Raw genomic sequence first — 20509 nt, forward strand, 5'->3', positions numbered from 1 at the left:
GAGTGTCTGGCTGAATGAGTAGAAGCTTCACTTTTAGAACAGTATATACGTAAGCACATACTGCTGAATGACTCACTAGAACATTGAACCAGTAGTTTGAGAGTGTTTGGTGAAAGCCCTTGCCATAAAGGGATCGAACATGATCCTTCATGGACAAGACATTGTCCTTGATAATTCCCAGGTTCCTGGCATGTTGCTTAGGAGTAGGGGCCAAACCCAGTGAAGGTGGCCACCATGTGGCATCCCATACACGTTTGGCACCCCGAATAGCAGAATCTCTGACTTACCGGCATTCAGCTTTAGGCAGTGGGCATGCATCCACTGGGCCATTTCGGAGAGGCAGTCATGTAGCTTGGTTTTGGTTATGTCAGGCCCTTCGTCCATGGTCACCATCAGCTGTGTGTCATCCGCATAAGAGCAGATGCCGATGCCCCACTTCCTTCCAATGCCGGCAAGAGATGACATATAGACATTGAAAAGAGTGGGGCTCAATGAGGCGCCCTGGGGGACCCCCAGCTGATGGGATTGGGCCTGGAATGGAACTGACCCATATGTACTGCCTGAGTACGGTTGCTCAGGAAGGACTGTAGCCAGTTCAATGCTGTGGATTGAACTCCTTTACTCCGAAGTATGTTCAACAGGCAGTTGTGGGATACCGTGTTGAATGCCGCTGACAGGTCAAGCAGTATCAGCGCCACCGCTCCATCTTGATCAGTGGAGGATCTGATACTGTCCGATACTGCCAGCAGCGTTGCCTCGGTACTATTATTGGCTCGAAAGCCAGTCTGGGAAGAAGCCAGAAGGGTTTTACTTTCTAAGTACCTGGTCAGCTGTACATTCACCAATTTCTCTAAAACTTTAGAGAGGTAAGGAAGCTGGGAGATCGGTCTATAATTCTCTGGGTTGAGAATGTCAGATCCCGCCTTCTTCAGAAGGGGGGTTACAGAGGCGTGCTTCCAGGCATCGGGGAAGATAGCAGTACTTAAAGATTTATTAAAGAGTTGTGTGATCAGGGGGTAAAGCATGGACACAACTCTTGAGAACACAAAATGTGGACAGGGGTCCAGGGGGGAGCCGGATTTCAATGTGATCAGGGCTGCTAGGACCTCATCCTCAGAGAGTGGTTCTCAGTTAAGCGGGGAGCGTTTCCTTGGTCTGGTGGAGCAGTGAGGGCTTCGGATAGCGTCACGGTCTTGGATGGGTTATCAAAGTTGCTCTGGGTATGTAGGGGAGTGAAGGTAGAGTAAATTCCCTTGATTTTTTCAGAAAAGAAGGTGTTAATGCGTTCGCAAGCCTCAACCAAAGGGGTGAGTGTTTGTGAAGTACAGGATGGTTTGCTCAGCTCCTTCACTATTTACTTGAAAAGTTACAGTTTAATTAAAGTTTCCAATTTTCTTCCATCACCTCTACAACGTTGCAGCATTAAAATTACATACTGTCCATATCTTTGTATAAATAATGTTGGTGACATTTCTGATTTACATTGGCTACACTCCATGTTTTGACTTTCTCCTCTAATGAGATTATTGAAAGACACTGATTCACAGTAAGGTAAAGTCAAATATATGAATCTTTCAGTGTCTATGTTAGTGCTACATGTAAACAAACAATGTTCACAGTCATGTTGCCATTGATAAGAAAGGCCAAAAAGGTTTTCAATTTCTATATCTTCATCTTCCAGTACAGCAAGCATAAACATTAACAATTCCTGACAATCTTGCTGAATATCTGGCGTAAATTGACTAGAATGAAAAGGGGGGGGCCTTTGGCCCCCCTGCCCGCATTGCGGTGCAGCGATCCCCTCTCCCCTTGCCTCCCGGTGGTGTGGGGGCGTGATCTGCCAGCGCCCAATGGCTACGCAGGAGGTGTGCGCCACACCACCGGTCGGCCGATGCCCGATCCCTAAGTCGGAGGAGGCGTGGTGCAGACTTCCGAGTCAAAGGGGCGGGCGTCGAGGGTTGAGAGGAGGGGCGGCCCGCCCTCTCCCCGCGTCCCTGAGAATAAAGGAGGGGGGAGCGCTCAGTTGGCCCTTCTTGTCACCTGACGCTCCCCCACACTGGTCGTGCCCCGCGCTCGGGGCCTCCTAATTTTCTGTTTTATCTTTCAGGTCAAGGATCGCTGCTTGGAGTGTGTGGTAGCGTGACGTTGGAAGCTGACAGACTGAGAGTTGACCGTAAAGATCGAAGCACTCACACGGTATACCTGTGTACGGTGGATCGGTAGAGTACTGGACACGCAAGTCATCGACAGTAAGAGGAAGCGGGGGGCTTGCATTTCATCGCTTCGTGTTGCCGCCGGGTGGGTCTACGTTGGAGTTTGGCCTGCCCTAAGACTTGGAATAGCCGGTGTTGCGGTCGCAGTTGCGTGGTGCTCATAGCCCCCTGTGCATCCTCCGTCTCGTGAAAGTACAGGGCGCACGGGTTGCGAATCCGAACAGTAAGCGAATCGATCAATAGTCAAAATGCCGGGAGCCAAGGGCGCTAAGGGGCAAAAATCGAGTTGATGTTGCAGGCCATCATGCGTAAAATGAATGCCATGGATAAGAGATTGAACAAGGTTGACGGCCTAGAGGCTCGTATGATGGAAAGGATGGATGATATCGCAGGCCCACGCAGTAGACCCAAGCGGCAGATTGATGCGCCTTTGCTGGAGGGAGATTCCGACTCCTCGCCTAAAAGGGGCAAGTCCAAAAGACCAAGGCGCAATGCACCCGCTCATGCACCGGTGGCGGTACCCACTACACTGGAGACGGTACTCCCGGCTCCCTTGGCACCGGCTCCCGCCTTGCCAGCAGGGGCCACTCCTGTCGGGCCGGCGCCACCTGCCCCAGTTGGCCCACTTCCGTTGCCTCCCGCCGGTGGTGCCGGTGGCAGTACTGGATTGCGAACCTCAGATCCCTCCCGAGTTAACAGCACAGATAGCGGCTATACTTCCTTGGCTGCAGAAGGGGGTATGATGCCCTCAACACTAGACCATGCCGCTGAGGTGGCCAAGATGGTGGAAAAGATTAGGGCGGGAACAGTTGCAAGTGCGGCTGCGGCCTCTGTTTCTCCTTCTTCTGCAGGTTTGGATGCCGCTTGACCGAACGGAAGCGACGCGGGACCGGCCCTGGTGTCCGGTAACAGTAAGGAGGTAGCCCTCCCTCTTTTAGGGGACAATACGATCCCATCTAGGAGCGAAGATTTAGCGCAACACGTTTCTCGGGCGGTGAAAGAGATGATTTGGGCGGGAAAGTACATATATATTTTCTTTTGCTATTAGACAATAGGGAAATGGAAAATGCCAAAATGCTAAAAGAATGGATGCATCCTAGTGAATGTAGAGTACAGTGTGTGAAGTTTAGGGTGGAGGAAACTCTGCGCAATTGGATCAGGGCCTTCTCCATCCTTACGGCCATGACTGTTGAACGCTCTCCAAATGTGCATGCGGCAATGGCTTGCTATCAGAGCAGGATTGTAGGTTGGAGCGAACAGTATACTGGGGATGCATGGAAGGAATAGGATGGTAATTTTAGGAAAGCGAAGGAGTTTGACTTGTCGTTATCATGAGACAAGGTGGACTCGCTGTCGTGGCATAAACAGTTCGCAGGGAGCACGGCCCCTGCCCAGCCCGGGACCGTAGCCAGTGTGTTCCCCGCGAAAACCCAGCAGCCCTTTCGTGCGGCGCCGGGGAATGACTTCCCAGGGAGGAATAGGGGAAGCGGCGGGGAAAGGAAGGGTGTGTGTTGGGACTTTAATAAGCATTCCTGTACAAGGCCGGCACATGTCGATTCAGACATGCATGCGCAATCTGTGGTCACACCTCCCACCCCGAGACAACATGCAGATCTAAAAATGGTAACCAGAGTCAGAGAGGGGGAAAGGGACCAGAGTAGCGCTGGATGCACGGTTAGCCCCTCCCCTGTTAATGTTAAGTTATGTTATGTTATGGGCACTTATATCGCGCACAGCTGCTCCAGCGAAGGGGCGACCTGGCGCTTGACAAGGTAAACAACACAACACAACTGAAAAAGCAGCAACTAACAAAGAGCCAACAAGCTAAGGGAATAGAAAGGTCTTAATGGCCCTACAAAATGAAAGAAGATCATCCAGCGCACGGATCTTTAAAGGAAGGGAGTTCCATATAACCGCAGCTCGCACTCGGAATGAGCGGCCGCCCGCTCGGCTAAGCTTGAACCGGGGAACCACTGCAAGTTCCTGACTCAAGGATCGTAAAGAGCGGGCAGGAACATACGGAGACAGAAGGTTCGTAAGGATCTGGGCAGAGGAACCCTTAAGGATTTTATAGGACAAGCAAAGCACCTTGAACTGAATCCTCTGCTTAACCGGCAGCCAATGAAGTGAACGCAAAGTATTGGCAACGGAACAGAACCTGGGCAGACCCACCACTGCTCTGGCTGCCGCGTTCTGAACCCGTTGTAGACAGATGATTTCAGCCTGATTAACTCCTACCAGGAGGGAACTGGCGTAGTCAAGCCGCGAAATCACCGTCGCCTGCACCACTAGCTGCCTGGTCAAGGTGTCAAAGAATTTCAAAACTGGTCTTAGACCACGCAGAATGCCAAAACAGCATGCAGCAATTCTCTTGGTGTGACAAACAAAGCTAAGGGCAGGATCTAGCCACACCCCGAGATTTTTTATCTCCGTTAGCGGAGTCGGTGTGGTCCCAAGTTCAGGCGGCCACCACATGTCGCCCCAGAGTTCCGCCTGCTTGCCGATGATCATAATCTCAGTTTTTTTTGCGTTCAGCTGGAGACAGTTGGAATTCATCCAGCTGGCGACCGCCCGAAGTCCATTCTGGAACCTTGGGGCATCTAAACAAGAGTCCCCGCTGAGCGTGACCGTCAGCTGAGTGTCGTCAGCATATGAGATCATAGTCATGCCCCACTGCTTGACGACATCAGCCAGCGTCCTCACGTAAAGGTTGAACAACCTGGGGCTCAGCGAGGATCCCTGGGGGATCCCAAGGCCCTGCGGGTGGAATTTGGACTGGTGGGGCGGAATAGCCACGCAGAAAGATCGATCAGCAAGAAAAGAGCGGAACCACTGGAGGGCCGGCCCTACAATACCAGCTTCCTGCAAGCGCTGAAGAAGAATCCTGTGCGAAACGGTGTCAAAGGCGGCGCTAAGATCTAATAAAACAAGCGCCGCCGTTTGACCCGAATCTAGCACAGTGCGCAGGTGTTCCACCATGGAGAGTAGGGCTGTCTCCGTGCTGTGGCCAGCCTGGGAAACGTTCTGCATAGGATCCAGAATATTAGCCCGCGAGAAATGTCCTGGCAATGATCCATAGTTGAATAGATACCCAGACCACGCTGCAGCTGTTATACTACAGGAAGGTTTCTCCCAAGGTTTCCGGATCTTGACTGGGGGATACACCGGCAGTGCGCACTGTAGGAATCAATTATCAGTACAACATAATCCAGCGGTAGCTATGGCTAAGATCCAAAAGGAACTGTCTTTGGGCAGGATAGCGGGGCCATTCCAGGAAGTCCCAGTGCCTGATTTTGTGTGTTCACCATTGGGTGTAGTCCCCAAGAAAGAGAAGGGTGAGTTTCAACTGATCCACAACTTATCGGCGCAGAGAGGGGCGTCCTTGAATGATGCGATAGACGAAGGAATTGGTAGTGTAAAGTATCCTTCCTATGACCACGCTGTGGAGGTATTGCGGGGGTTGGGGCGGGGCACTCTCATGGCCAAATTGGATATTGAATCTGCCTTTCGGTTGTTGCCGGGGCATCCTTTGGACCACCACTTACTGGGTTTTGCTTTTGAGGGAATGTTTTACATGGACAAATGCATGCCTATGGGTTGCTCAATCTCTTGTGCGTACTTTGAGACTTTTAGCTCTTTTCTGGAGTGGGTCATGAGACAGGCCACGGGCCACAAACAGGTCATGCATTATTTGGATGACTTCCTTTTCCTGGGACTCGGGAGTGTGCCTGGGCATTGCAGGAATTTTGCGTGCTCAGGTGGGCTTTCGGGGTTCCGCTTGGGCCCGGGAAGACTGTTGGCCCGACCACCTGTTTAGAGTTCTTGGGTATCGAGATTGATTCATTGGAAGGGTGCTTCAGGTTACCCAAAGACAAAGTGGTGAAATTCAGGGCGGCATTGCACCAGTGCCTCCTGAAGGAGAAGGTTACCTTGCAGCAGCTACAGGAGACGGTTGGTCAATTGAACTTTGCATTGCGAGTTATCCCGATGGCACGCCCCTTCTCTCGGTCGATTGCCCAAGCTATGAAAGGTTTGAGAGAGAAATATCACCGAACTAGGCTGTCAGCTGAGGTTCGCGAGGATATGCGTATATGGGCGGCATTCCTGTAGGATTTCAATGGCAGGGTAGTGTGGCCAGGCCACCCCCCACGACATCAGCAGAGTTGGGTTGGTGGACAGACGCTGCTGGTAGTGTGGGCTTCGGCGCCATCCTGGGCACCAAGTGGGTCGCCCAGAAGTGGCCTGAGGAATGGGGGTCATGGGGATTGACCACAAACAATGGATTCCTGGAATTATTCCCGATATGGGTAGCACTGATGGTCTGGCCGGAACACCTTAGCAATCAGTCAGTAGTGTTCTGGTCGGACAACATGAGCGTGGTAGAATGCATTAACCAGAAAGCGGCACGGTGTCCATTCATACTGCGCATGGTAAAGGAGATTGTGCTACCATGTTTAAAATGGAATGTGACTTTCAGGGCTAAACATGTGCCAGGTGTTCTCAATAATGCAGCTGATGCCCTTTCTTGCTTCAAAATGCAGGTGTTCAGGGAGCAGCTTCCAGCAGCAGACCCATTGCCAGCACCTTTCCTGGTTGCTCTCTGGCGGATTGGTGCCCCAGACTACCGTACCTCGTGGCATCTAGCTTAGCTCCCAGGACCAAAACAGCATACGAAGGGGCGTTCTTGTCTTACTGTACTCTCTTAGGGCACAGTTGGGAGGCTAGCTGGGCACAGGAGGACAGTTTTGTTGCATACCTAGAGCTGATGCACAAGGAAGGGCGCTCGGTGGCAGCCGCAAATAGGCACAGGGCGGCAGTTTCCTTCTTTGAACAGGCCAAGGGCGTTAGGGACCCTACGAACAGGTTTATAGTGCGCTAAGCGTTGAGGGGCTGGCGTCGCATTCAGGGACACTCGACAGATTCGAGAAAGCCAATTGGGCTGGCAAGGCTTACAGCCCTCTTTTTAGCACTCCAGGGTGTCTGTAGTTCGTCATGGGAGGTGCTGCTTTTTAAAGCGGTGTACCCACTAGCGTTTTATGGGGCCCTAAGATTAGGCGAGCTAGTAGCCGCGTCCAAAGTTGACAAAATAGGCGGCCTGCAAGTGGGCTGTGTTTTGATCCATGTGGGTAACGATTCAAAGATCGAAGACCGACCAGGAGGGAAGGGGGGATACAATAGTGCTTCACCGGGCTCGGACCAACCCTTGTTGCCCAGTCTCGCATGTAAATGAATGAATGAATGAATGTGGGTTTTATAGAGCGCGTAGTAACCCGGAAGCATCCCAGCGCTAAAACCAAGACAGCAGAGTCAGAGGTGGTGGGAGGGAAGATAGGGGGTTAGGGGAATAGGTGGGTTTTCAGGAGTTTCCGGAATCGGAGATGACAAAGTTCGCTCCTGAGTTTGAGAGGAAGGGCGTTCCACCGTTTGGCTGTGTTGACCGAGAATCGCTGACCTCCTGTGCGTGCCTTTTTTACTCTGGGCACTGTGATTAGACGTTCATGATCTGAGCGGAGTGGTCTGTTGGATTTGTAGGGCACAACTAGGTTTTTGAGGATGGGGGGACCCTTGTCCTGTAATAGTTTGTGTGCCATACAAAGGGATTTAAAGTTTATCCTTTCTCTTATTGGGAGCCAGTGCAGCAGTTTCAGCGCTGGTTTGGCAGATGTTCTGGCCGGGGTGTCTGTGAGAAGCCGTGCTGCGGCGTTCTGAATTTGTTGTAGTTTGTTGAGGGTGGATTCCGGTGCTCCAAGGAAGATGGCGTTGCTGTGATCCAGTCTAGACAGGATCAGTCCTTGGATGAGCAACTTGCGGGAGAACTGCGGGAGGAGGAGCAGGACTTTCCGGGCCGATCGGAGGAGGCCGAAGCAGGTTCCCGCTGTTTTTTTGGCTTGGGTTTTAAAGGATTGGTCCTTTTCCATCCAGACCCCCTGACCTTTGATCTCCTTTTTAGGAGAAGGGGGCTCTCCCAGACAGGTGGGCCAGATGTTCGGGGGAGGGTGGATCCTATATGCCCTAGTAGCATGATCTCTGTTTAGGACCCATTAAGTTTTAGAGATGATTCACTCATCCAAGTGAATATTTTTGATAGGCAGGTGTGGAGAGTGGGCAGTCCTTGGTCAGGTTGGGATAGGAAGACGACAAGTTGGGTGTCGTCGGCGTAGCTCACGATTTTAACTCCAAACGGGGCGACCACCTCCTCCAGTGGGGACATGTATACATCAAAAAGAGTTGGGCTCAGGGAGGAGCCCTGTGGAACTCCCCACTGGAGGGGAATCGCCGCTGATCGGGTGTTACTCTCCCAGACCTGGAAGGTGTGATTACTAGGAAATGACGTGAGCCATGAAAGGGCAGTTCCCACTACCCCTATGTCAGTTAATCGCTGGATGAGGACCTGGTGGTTAACAGTGTCGAAGGCTGCACTGAGGTCCAGGAGGATCACTGCCACTGATCCTCCTGAGTCCAGAATGCATCTGGCCTCCTCAACCACTGCTAGGAGGGCGGTGTCCGTACCCTGTCCAGGGCGAAAACCAGTCTGCGACTTCCGGAGAAGGCTGTTAGATTCCAAGAATTGGGAGAGTTTTTTATTGACTAGCTTTTCCGTGACCTTGCTGATTCCGGGGAGAAGGGATCTAGGAGCGGCTTTTTGAGAAGGGCTTTAACGATGGCTCTCTTCCAGCCGGGAGGAACCGTTCCCTGAAGCAGTGAGGAGTTAATGAGATCGGTGACCGGTGCAGCGATTGTGGATGCAACCATCTTTAGGATGCGCATGGGAACCGGGTCGCTAGGAGAACCACTTTTAATGATGGCCAGTGTTTTGAGAACTTCTTCTACTGTTACAGGTCCAAAGGTATCTAGATAGATGGCTGGTTTGGCCGGCTGAGGATTCGAGTCTGTTCTTAGATTGGCTTGACAGTTAGTGTCTGCTCTTGGATTAACTTGGGGCAGAGTAGCAAGAATATTTTGAATTTTTTCGTCAAAATAGTTTGCTAATTTATTGCATTTGTCCTCAGAGGTGACATGAGCTGGGGGGGGTCAGGCACTTTGAGCAGTACCTTCATGATGAGGAAGGCTTCTCTAGCGGAGTTGGAGGACTTTTTGATTCTTTCATCGAAGAATTGCCTCTTGGTGTCACGTAGGGCCGTTTTTGTAAGTTCTCATGGTGGTGCGATATTTGTCTTTTCTGGATCTTGTTCCGTCTTTCCTCCAAGAACGCTCCTGTTTTTTGCATTCTTTCCGTAGTATTTTTAGCTTGGGTGTGTACCAAGGGGCGGGGTTGGCTCTCTTTTCCTTTTTCAGGGTGCTTTTTTTAAGAAGAATAGAGTTGAGTGAGTGAGTGAGCCAGTTTTCAAATTGCGTATCTGCGGTCACTGGGTTGAGTGCGGGGGGGGGGTAGAACTGTTTAAGCATGGAGGATCAGTCTTCAATCGAAAGTTTGGACCAAGTTCTATCTATGATCCGCGTCTTAAGGGGTTGGGATGGCGGGGCACTGATTTGCCAGGATAGTGGTATCAAGAAGTGGTCTATCCACGGGAGTGGGAGGGAGGGTGTAGTTCTCAGCTCGTGGATGTTGGTAGAAATGGGGTCAAGTAGGTGACCTTTGTTGTGCGTCGCCTCTGAATTGATTAGTAGAGGCTTTTAGAAGGCAGCGGGATGGTACGCTGGGGGGGGCACTATTGTGTCACATGGATGGTACTCCTTTGACCAGGTATCAGTTTAGGAAAGTCCTGGACCTGACGGTCGCAAAAGCAGGCCTGGATCCCACGGAATTTGGCTCCCACTCTTTTAGAATCGGGGCAGCAACTGAGGCAGTTGTAAGGGGACTCCCAGCCGAAAAGGTTAAAAGGATTGGGAGGTGGCCTTCTGAGTGTTACAAACGCTATGTACGTGTTGACATGTTGTGACATGGCCAGATGACTCACGCTTGGTATCTCCTGGTTTTGCAGTTTCTCGAACCTGTCACGCGGGAGAGGAACTTGCCTAATGTCGGCAGGAAGCATCAGCATCGCAACACAAGCAACAAGAAGATCGTCGGCCAATGGTGAATTGGATTGTGGGCCACTCTTATGTTCGGTGCGCGAAAAATGTATTTCTTGCAGGTGATAGGGTGAGAAGGGCTGAGGAAGAGGGGTTCTCTGTCTCCTTCTTCAGGAGGAGAGGCTTGGGCATTAGGCAGTTTAAGGACTACTTCTTGGAACTATTGTCTCAGCAACCCATCCCCCCGTTAGTGGTGATACTTCACCTAGGGGAGAATTATTTGACTAAACTGGGGAGACGCATTCTGATAGATGAAATCATATCCACTGCGGGGTGGGTGTCTAGAACATGCACGGGTTGCACGGTAGTCTGGTCGCAACTTATTTCTCGTTGGCAGTGGCGAGGGGGGGACTCGGTTAAGGCGTTGAATCACTCGGTAAAGAGGATCAACACTCAGTTGGACAAGTTGTTTCGAGCCCCCCGGTTGCAGACGATTCCTCACGGGTGTATTTGGGGCGAGCATTTCTACCTGCGGGATGGGGTGCACATGACTGAGGCTGGGAACGTTCTGTGGTCGAACAACATATTAGCATGGCTGGAGGGATTTGCGAGGGGAACATGACAATTCTGAGGATTAGGAAGGGGGGAGGCCAGATCGTCGGGTAACAATGCTGGCCTGTGGCGGTAAGGTCATAACCGGTGAGCAGCTATTTTAAGGTCTTAGGGGGCGGCATCATCCTTTGGAGGTGTCTGCCAAGGGGGTGGAGGGGCCACTGGCCAGCTGGTAACGCAAGAGTGGGCCCTCCTTCACTGGTTAAATGAAGTTCACAGGGTGGGCCGAGTAATTAACTGGCTCGGCTGCATGGGTGGACCAAGTAATTAACGGGCTCGGCTGCAGGGGTGGACCGAGTGATTAACGGGCTCGGCTGCAGGGGTGGACCGGGTAATTAACGGGCCCGGCTGCGCATGCGCACCTGCGTAAGGGCGCAGCTTTTAAGAATTGACACCGGTTAGCTACCTTGCCATATCGCCATAAATGTTAGTATGCAAACATTTTCAGATGAGGATGTTAGATTCGGTTAGGAAACAAGCTGTATTAGAATCTTGTTAAGGCTAGCCGATCACAATTGTCGATATAAATGTATCTAAATGTGTCTGAATATTTTTGCATAAAATTGTATATTTTGTTTAACAATGTTATTATTTTGTATCTTAATAAATACGGCTAGGGGGTTTTGTGACTCCCCGCCTTCCAAAGACAAATCCTGTTCCGTTTCATTGTGTTCTGGGTTGATGTGGGCATACAGGGAGAGGGGCGGTAGCCGTCACTGACCATGTGAAAAGGGGGGGCCTTTGGCCCCCCCGCCCGCATGGCAGTGCGCCGATCCCCTCTCCCCTTGCCTCCCGGTGGTGTGGGGGCTTGATCTCCCGGCGCCCAATGGCTACGCGGGAGGTGTGCACCACACCACCGGTCGGTCGACGCCCAATCCCTGACTCGGAGGGGTGGTGCAGACTTCTGAGTCAAAGGGGCGGGCGTCGAGGGTTGAGGGAAGGGGGCGGCCCGCCCTCTCCCCGCGTCCCTGGGAATATGGAGGGGGGAGCGCTCAGTTGGCCCTTCTTGTCGCCTGACGCTCCCCCACACTGGTCATGCCCCGCGCTCATGGCCTTCTAATTTTCCCCACCCACCATCCCTGGAACAAAGCTGTGTTGTGCATTACGTATAACTGTTTTGTTATTGATTAAATTGTTTTCCTATTAGGATGTATAATTGAAGCAGAAATGTCAGTAGACTGTTTGATGTAGACTGGAGTTGTGTATATCTATCGTGTATTAAAGTATTGGCTTCCCATTTTGGGGAGAAATGTTAAAATGTAATTATTACTGTTTGCTGTTTTGTTTAGGCCTTTTTTCCCGTAGTAGCTTGATTATGGTATGCATGACATGTGTTGTAGATAGTGTAGCTGTCCTTTAGTTTATTTTCTCCACAGGTCGTCGTATTTATTAGGGTATTGGACATGTAGTAAGGTCATGACCGGTGAGCAGCTATTTTAAGGTCCTAGGGGCGGCATCATCCTTTGGAGGTGTCCGCCCAGGGGGAGGAGGGGACACTGGCCCCTCCTAGAACGTCAGGGGCAGCTGGTAACGTAAGTCAGGGCACTCCTTCCCTGGTTAAATGAAGTTCACGGGTGGACCGAGTAATTAACGGGCTCGGCTGCATGGGTGGACCGAGTAATTAACGGGCTCGGCTGCAGGGGTGGACCGAGTAATTAACGGGCTCGGCTGCAAGGGTGGACAGAGTAATTAACGGGCTCGGCTGCAAGGGTGGACCGAGTAATTAACGGGCTCGCCTGCAGGGGTGGACCGGGTAATTAACGGGCCCGGCTGTGCATGCGCACCTGCGTAAGGACGCAGCTCTTAAGACTTGACACCGGTTAGCGACCTCGTCATATCGCCATAAATGTTAGTATGCAAAAATTTTCAGATGAGGATGTTAGATTTTGTTAGGAAACAAGCTGTATTAGAATCTTGTTAAGGCTAGCCGATCACAATTGTCGATTTAACAATTTTATTATTTTGTATCTTAATAAATACGGCCGGGGGGTTTGCGACTCCCCGTCTTCCAAAGACAAATCCTGTTCCATTTCATTGTGTTCGGGGTTGATGTGGGCATACAGGGAGAGGGGCGGTAGCCGTCACTGACCATGCCAAAACATATGTCCAAAACATTTCGAATATCAGAAACACTTTGTATTTTACTTTTATCACTACTACATTTCTCATAAACAGAATACAACAATGAACAGAATCTTTTGTCCCGATTTTCATCGATTTGCTGTTGCAAACTTTCAAGAACAAAAGCAACATTAACAACTATACCACAACTATTTTCAAACCGATAACCAACATTCTCTTCAACATTGTCCTTTTTCTTTTTGCTTGCAGGCAAAACTTCATCTTGTTTTTTTTCTTTCTCTACATTTTCACTACAGATATTCTCAAATCTTTTTCTACCTACCACACGCATTTCAAATACTGGATATTGACCTAAATTAGGGGCATATTATCTTCTTAACCTATTATACTCTTTCACACAATTTACATCTGCACTAACCTTTGTCTCATCAAAATCAATCAAGTACAATCCAGATAAAGTTCTGACTCGAGACAAAGCAACATATGCCATACCCTCTTTAAACACAGTACTTCCAATATTCACTAAAGCACTATCTACACTTAAACCGTGAGCTTTATGAATGGTCACTGCATACGCCAAAGAAACAGAAAACTGTTTTCGGCCAAAATACAAATCTTTTACAAGCAAAAACCGAGCTGAACAACTACGAAATTGTTGTACTTCTTCAATTTGATCAAATTTGATTTTCAAAAATTCAACACCATGTCTATTCACGTAATTAACTAAATCAACAACTATACCCATAGTTCAATTTACCAAACCTTTTTCCACATTCAAATTACGTCGTAAAATTACCCTACAGTTTACACATGCATACAAATCCTTTTCTAAACCAGCAGTTTTACTTATCGATATCTCTAAATAATCGCATTTCCTCTTCAACTTTTCACTCAAAATAATAGTGATTCCTTCATGTTCGTTTTTATCAATAGCTTCCAATTTTAAAATATCTTCATTTTCCAACTTCAACATTTCTTCATCGAATTTAGAACATTCACGTAGTGTTAGCATTAAGCAGATTACAGATTTATTTTCTGCAATTGTCATGTATATTTTCTCTCGGTACAATATTTTCATTTGGAAACAAATTGGAAAGTAATTATCTCTGTAAAGCTTGTTTGCCATGTGCAGTCATTTTTCCAATTCTTATATCTTGAAGAATAGTTCCATAATCAACATCATTTGCCTGTTGCATATTTCTAATAAGTTCCTTATACTCAAAATATTACCAAATGTTTACATTTCCAATACTCCCCAAAGACTTTCTAGTATCTTCATGCAGGAGTGTTTTAATTACTGGTTGTCCTTTTACAGGAGTAAGTTGTAGAAAATTTCCAAAAACGATGTTGTGCTTTCCTCCAAATAATACGTCAGATTCTGTTTTAAGAATTTGCTGCATTCTTAAAAGCACAACTCAGTTTACAGTGATTAATCAAATGTCCTTTTCTTTGTTTCACCAGACATCCTTCGGAACCAATCACAGCATCTATACCATTATTGACGTTTTCTGTAATATTCCGTTTAAAAATATAGTTTTGCAGCACTTCATAAAGACAAATGTTCTCAAGATGATGACTTCTATTTGGATAATATGTATCCAACATATTTGTTTTCACAATATCTGTACTTTCTGGCTCTTTTTCAGCTAAATATTCAATTTCTTGTACAGATTTAAGAACTCGGTTACATGTTGCAGCAAGACCTAGACTCACCCAAATGATTCTTCTTGATTTGGAGTATAGACTTGCAGATGATAAGCGATCCGAGCATTCATACGCTCCAATTTCTCGATGAGATAACATCTTCAAACTGTAAGTATATAATTTCTTACTTAGACTTTTCTCGTGGGAAATATCTTCCCACATTTTCTTCAATTTCGTCTTTTCTGATTTTGTTATGTACGATGTTACATATCGAGCAACAGCAATGGAATTGTCTGCAACATATTGGATATCCATGTTAGCATTCCACATGGACAAAATTACTGGGTTATAGTCCTTTATGTATTTTGACTCTTCATTTCTTCTTAAGTTGTAGGTATTTTTTGGAGACTTTCTTGTGATAGTATGTCGCGAAGATGACATAAAAATGTTCATTCTTCCTTTCGATATTACTGGACGTGGAAATGCAAAACAACATTTGGTGTTGAATTTGTCCTTAGATTTGTACTTTCGACGACAGTATTTCCCACAACGATGGCTTTTGAATCGTAACAACTGTTGTCTTAAGTCCTTATCTTGTGTACTTTTGGGTATATCACATGTAGCATATTCTTCAATAAAAGACAACACAATATCACCTGAGTCTGTACCAAATTTGGGCGAATCTTGGATCCATATTAGCATGTGTATGTGAGGAGCACCTCTTGCTTGATACTCCTTTCTCCAAAAGAAATGCACAACTTCTCCAAGAGGAGGATTCCCTTTATTGCAGATACAAGACATCATAGCTTCAAATCTATGATTGAAATACCTGCATACAGTAACAGGATCCAAAGAGCACAATTCTCCTGGTGTCTTGTATTAAATATTTTTTATATTCAAATTTGCCTCTTGAAGAAATTCAAGTAAATCATCCCAAGCTTATTCGACACAGCTTAGGGTAAGGAACCATGTAGGAGTTACTAAGTTCCTTAGCATACATTTAAGTTCTCAGTGACAATGGTACCAATACTCATTAGTGCCCCACTGACCATCAGAGAAATCAGCTGAGTTTCTAAATGATCATCTCTCTGGTGCATTTATCCATAAATTCCTTTGCAGAAACATTTTCCAGATGTACTCTTGTTTTCAATACATGATTGACTGCATATGAAAGTCCAGACAAGTCACTCCCAAACAAAAGCTGAAATATATATGGAATACATTGTCTAAATCTTGGATCTTCTGCATACAATCTTGTTGTTTGATATTCAGATACAGGAATTTGCACAGGTTGTTCATCATATCATCCTCCTTTTCCTGTTGGAAACAACTGCGGAATACAACGAGCTTCCAAGCTTTCTTTGCATACACTCATGGGACTTCCCTTCGCTTTTTTCATTTGGAATAACTCAATGGTATTCCCCATCAATTCTTTAGAATGCAGTGGATGAACCCTGTAATGTGCGTAGATTTATTCAGTTCTGTACACATCCACTTTTTCAATTTGTCCAGATGGCAAGTCACTATCTTCTTCTACAGGTATTTCTTCTTCTCTCACATACACATTTCTGTAATATTCATTATTTTTACCAGATACAACGTTGCCTTTTTCGCTTTCTTAACATCCACTAATTCTTGCCAGATTTCTTACTCTTAGTAGGAACGCCATTAACAAGAATAACTAAAGGCTCATCCTCTACATTTTCTACACCAATTGTTTCAATATTCTTCTTTAAATCTAGAGGCAAATATACAACGCTTCCCTTTAAGCCCCTCTGTAAATCAGAAGGAGGCAATTTTCCTGTCTTAGGCTCCATACGAACAATAGCCTGAAATGGATGCACACATTGAATAAGAATAGACTCATAGGTATTTAAATCCATCAGTTCAGAAGGAATATTTACCAACTCAAGATTAGTATGCACAGCTCTAGCAGGCATTTTGTTCTTGTCTAATTTGTTATAACAATATTTACAAATACGCTGATCAGAACCCAAATTAAAACAATACTCTACCAACAAATAAGTTGCAAATTCCTTCCACTTATTATTATTTTCCTTTTCACTCTTTAAATACAAATCAACACTCCTGGTCTGATTTTTATAATGAGTTTGTCGACAACAGACAAAACAATAATTTGGCCTTTTACCTGAAATCACCTTAAACGTAGCAATTTCTTGCTCAAAATTATCTGTATTAAATTGTTGTACATTCTCTTCTACATTTCCTTCTATTAATACCCCAATTTCTGCACTGTCTTCCTCAGGAACAACATAACTAACCTCAATTTCATCACAAACGTTCTTTACAATTAATACAGATCCATGCAAAAGAGCACTGTTCAACTTTTTTAACAGTAGAGCTGGACTTTTTGCATAATACAATCTTCTGACTAATTTCTTCATTTCAGAATGATGTACTGCTAACATCCTGAAATGGTGAAAAACACTTTGACATACTTTTTTAGAAACACAAGCCAGAGAATGACCTTGTAAACCAGTATATTCTCTTACTCTGCAATGGTCTAGTCCTTGCAACATCTTAATCTTTTGTTTCACACTTTTCTACACCTCTTCTGCATTTTTAGGAACAATTTTCTCTCTCTCAATAGGACAACCATTTCTAACCTCGACCTCCAACCACGACCACTAGTATTAACTGCATGCAACACATTACTCTGAAGATAACTTTCTTCATTAAAAAAAGGCTCAGAATTTGAACTATGTTTCTATTCACCCAAAAAAAACTCTCAAAAATTACTTCTTTTAATTACTCTTCTCCACTTACTTTTGGCCTTCATTAAATGGATTGGTTTATCTAGTGATTGAATTCTATTGATTACTAAAAAAAGTTTTCTTTTCAATTCAAAACCTTTCTCAACTACATTTTCAATACCTTTCTTCTTCTTTTAAAAAACTGTATTTTTTTACATCCCTTAATTTCTTTAATTAAACAGAACTCTATTAAAAAACATTTTTTTCCTAATTTCCATAAATTGTTTTTTCCTCCATTTACTATACACTATTTTTCTGCAGTTGACTTTTCATGATTGTTCTCTTTATTCTTCTTTTTCTTTTTCGTTGCAGACACACTAATACCATATTTCCTTTGTGCACACTACTCTTAGTCTTTAATATTTTCCTCAGAAACGTGTTCCTTCTCTTACCAGGACTTTTTTTCTTTTTCTTAACACATGGTTCTTCAAGTAAATCTTGTGGATCACCTCTTCAAATAAACACCTTTCTTTCGTTGTTTCTTCTTTTGACATTTGGTAGGCATGATACAGTTTTCTCAGTATTGATAAACAGAATCAATTAAAAAAATATATATAACATTACAAAAATAAATATATGAAATATTCTATAATATAACTTATAAGAACAGAGGGAGGATTATGATGAGAAACTTGAGACTATGAAAATAAAAGTACTTACAACAAGAGAGGAAGAAGTATGAAACAAGGGAAAATATAACGAAAAAGGGGAGTATAAACAGACACTGCAATATAACGGGATAAAGGAAGTATGAATAAACTGGAAAGTATCAATAGGTAAGGGAGACTATAAAGAGAAAAATGGAAATATGATGAGAAAAGAAAGAGTATAAGAAGAAAAAAGAAACTAAGAAGACAGAGGGGGCACTATAATAAGACAGAGAAAGACTCTAAAGAAAAAATAAGGGATGTGTGAAAAGACACGCAACTATAAGAACAAAAAATGAATACTAGCAAAGGACAGTGTGTATAAGGACAGACAGAACAGTACCAGAAGAGAGCGCGAAGAATGTGGGGAAAAGTGAAGCATAAGGAAAAAAGGGATGTACATGAACAGTCTGAGGAGAAAAGGAGTACAGACAGATGGAATATTATGAAGCGTGAAAAGTGTATGAGGAAAGACACAGAAGTATGACAAGAGAAACAAATATAAAGAGAGAGATCGGTATGAAAACACGAAGAATATGAAGAAAGTGCTGCAAAGTGTATGCAGAGAGTCAAGGAGGAGTAAGAGAAGAGAGCAAACAATATCAACATATTTAAGAAGTATAAACAGAGAGGACAGAAAATGAAAAGAGAACAGGAATGTGAAGAAAATATGAACACAGAGAGAAGGAGTATAGGACAAAAAGAAATATAATTAAAACTCAATACTACAAGGAGACATGCATAAGTAAAAGAAAAGAGAGGACAATATGAAAACAGGGGGGAAAATGAGGAGACAAATATGATAATAAGAAAAGACGGCAATATTAGTAGAGAATGCAAAGTATAAGAAAAGAGAGGAGAAATGTGAGTACAGAGAGAAGAGTATTAGAAGAAAAAAGAAACGTGTGAGAAAACAACAGAATATAAGAACAGAAGAGTATATATGAAGAAAGAGGAAAGACTGTAAAAAGACACAGACACAAAAATGTGGACAAAAGACAATTATAAAGAAAGACTGACCGTATAAGGAGAGAGGGAGTACTATGATAAGACAGTAAGAACTGTGACAACAGTGGTGAATATAAAGACAAGAGAGAATATAAAGAGGAGGACAAATATGCAAAAAGAGGAGCAAGTATGAAAAAAAAAGTATAAAAAGAGAGCAGAGTATAAGAAAAATAAGATAGTATAATGGTAGAGGAAGGCGTAAGACGAGACAGGAGTGAGTATAACAAGAGAGTGTAGAAAATATGCAAAAAAGTTTGAATATATATATATATATATTATCAAGCCTGGGCGATAAAATTATCGCCGGTTTATCGGCAGGAAACTGCCGCTAAAATGGCGATAATGGGCTTGATAATAGGCTCTATGGAATTCCAATTGAAGCTCATGTTAGATGTCCTTCACATCTAACATGGGCTTCAATTAAAATTCCATAGAGCCTATAATCAAGCCCATTATCATCACTTTAGTGGCAGATTCCTGCCGATAAAGAGACGATAATTTTATCACCCAGGATTGATAATATGGCCCATAATTCCTTAATATACACACATGCACAGTGTGATATTACCCAAAAAATGATAGGACCATACGTTTTACCAAAACACATTCACTACTGTAAAACATTTAAAAAGGTATGAATATAACTCCTTAATGTACCCACATGCACAGTGTGATATTAGACATAAAAAATGAGACCATGCATTTTACCAAAACTACTGAAAAACGTTTAAATAACTATACATATTCCATATATATACTTACAACATTTCAGTGAACAGCACTGACTCATTTCCCAAATACATATGCAATTTAACAATTTTTTCAGCCACTATTACTTCAAAAAATCTAAGGGGCATATTATCAAGGACCAGTGTTAAAATTATCGCCATTTTATCGGCAGGAAACTGCTGATAAAACAGCGATAATGGGCTTGATAATATGCTCTTGTTAATTCCCATAGAAGCCCATGTTAACATCAGAACATGGGCTTCTATGGAAATTAACAAGAGCGTATTATCACACCCATTGATGCTGTTTTATTGGCAGTAACGATAATTTTAACAACGCTCCTTGATAATATACCCCTAACACAATACAACAACAAAGACGCACAAGAGGCTTGTAAATAAACCCAGACTATATACAGAGGGAAAGAAACAAGAAAGAGGACAGAACCAGGAGTATCAAGAAAAAAATTAAATATGAAGAGAAAGGGAAGAAAATGAGGAGACAGAAGAAATAAGAGAAGAAACAGGAAAATATAAAGACAAATAACGTCAATATGACCACAGAGGACAATATAAGAAAAACACAGTAGTACCAAGAGAGAGAAAACAGTAAGAAAAGAGAGAGGGAAGTATAAAAAGAAAGGCTAGAAATTATGGAAAAAGGGACAAATATAGGGCCATATTATGAAGAAAGGCCATTAAAGCCCAGGTTAACACCATAACCTGGGCTTCCATCGGAATTCACAAGGGCATATTATCAAACCCATTATTGCCGCTTTAGCAGCAGTTTCCTGCCGATAAAAGCGGCGATAATATACTGCCCTTTC

Source organism: Lissotriton vulgaris, chromosome 1_1, assembly GCF_964263255.1.
Source record: "Lissotriton vulgaris chromosome 1_1, aLisVul1.2, whole genome shotgun sequence".
Lineage (NCBI taxonomy): Eukaryota > Metazoa > Chordata > Amphibia > Caudata > Salamandridae > Lissotriton > Lissotriton vulgaris.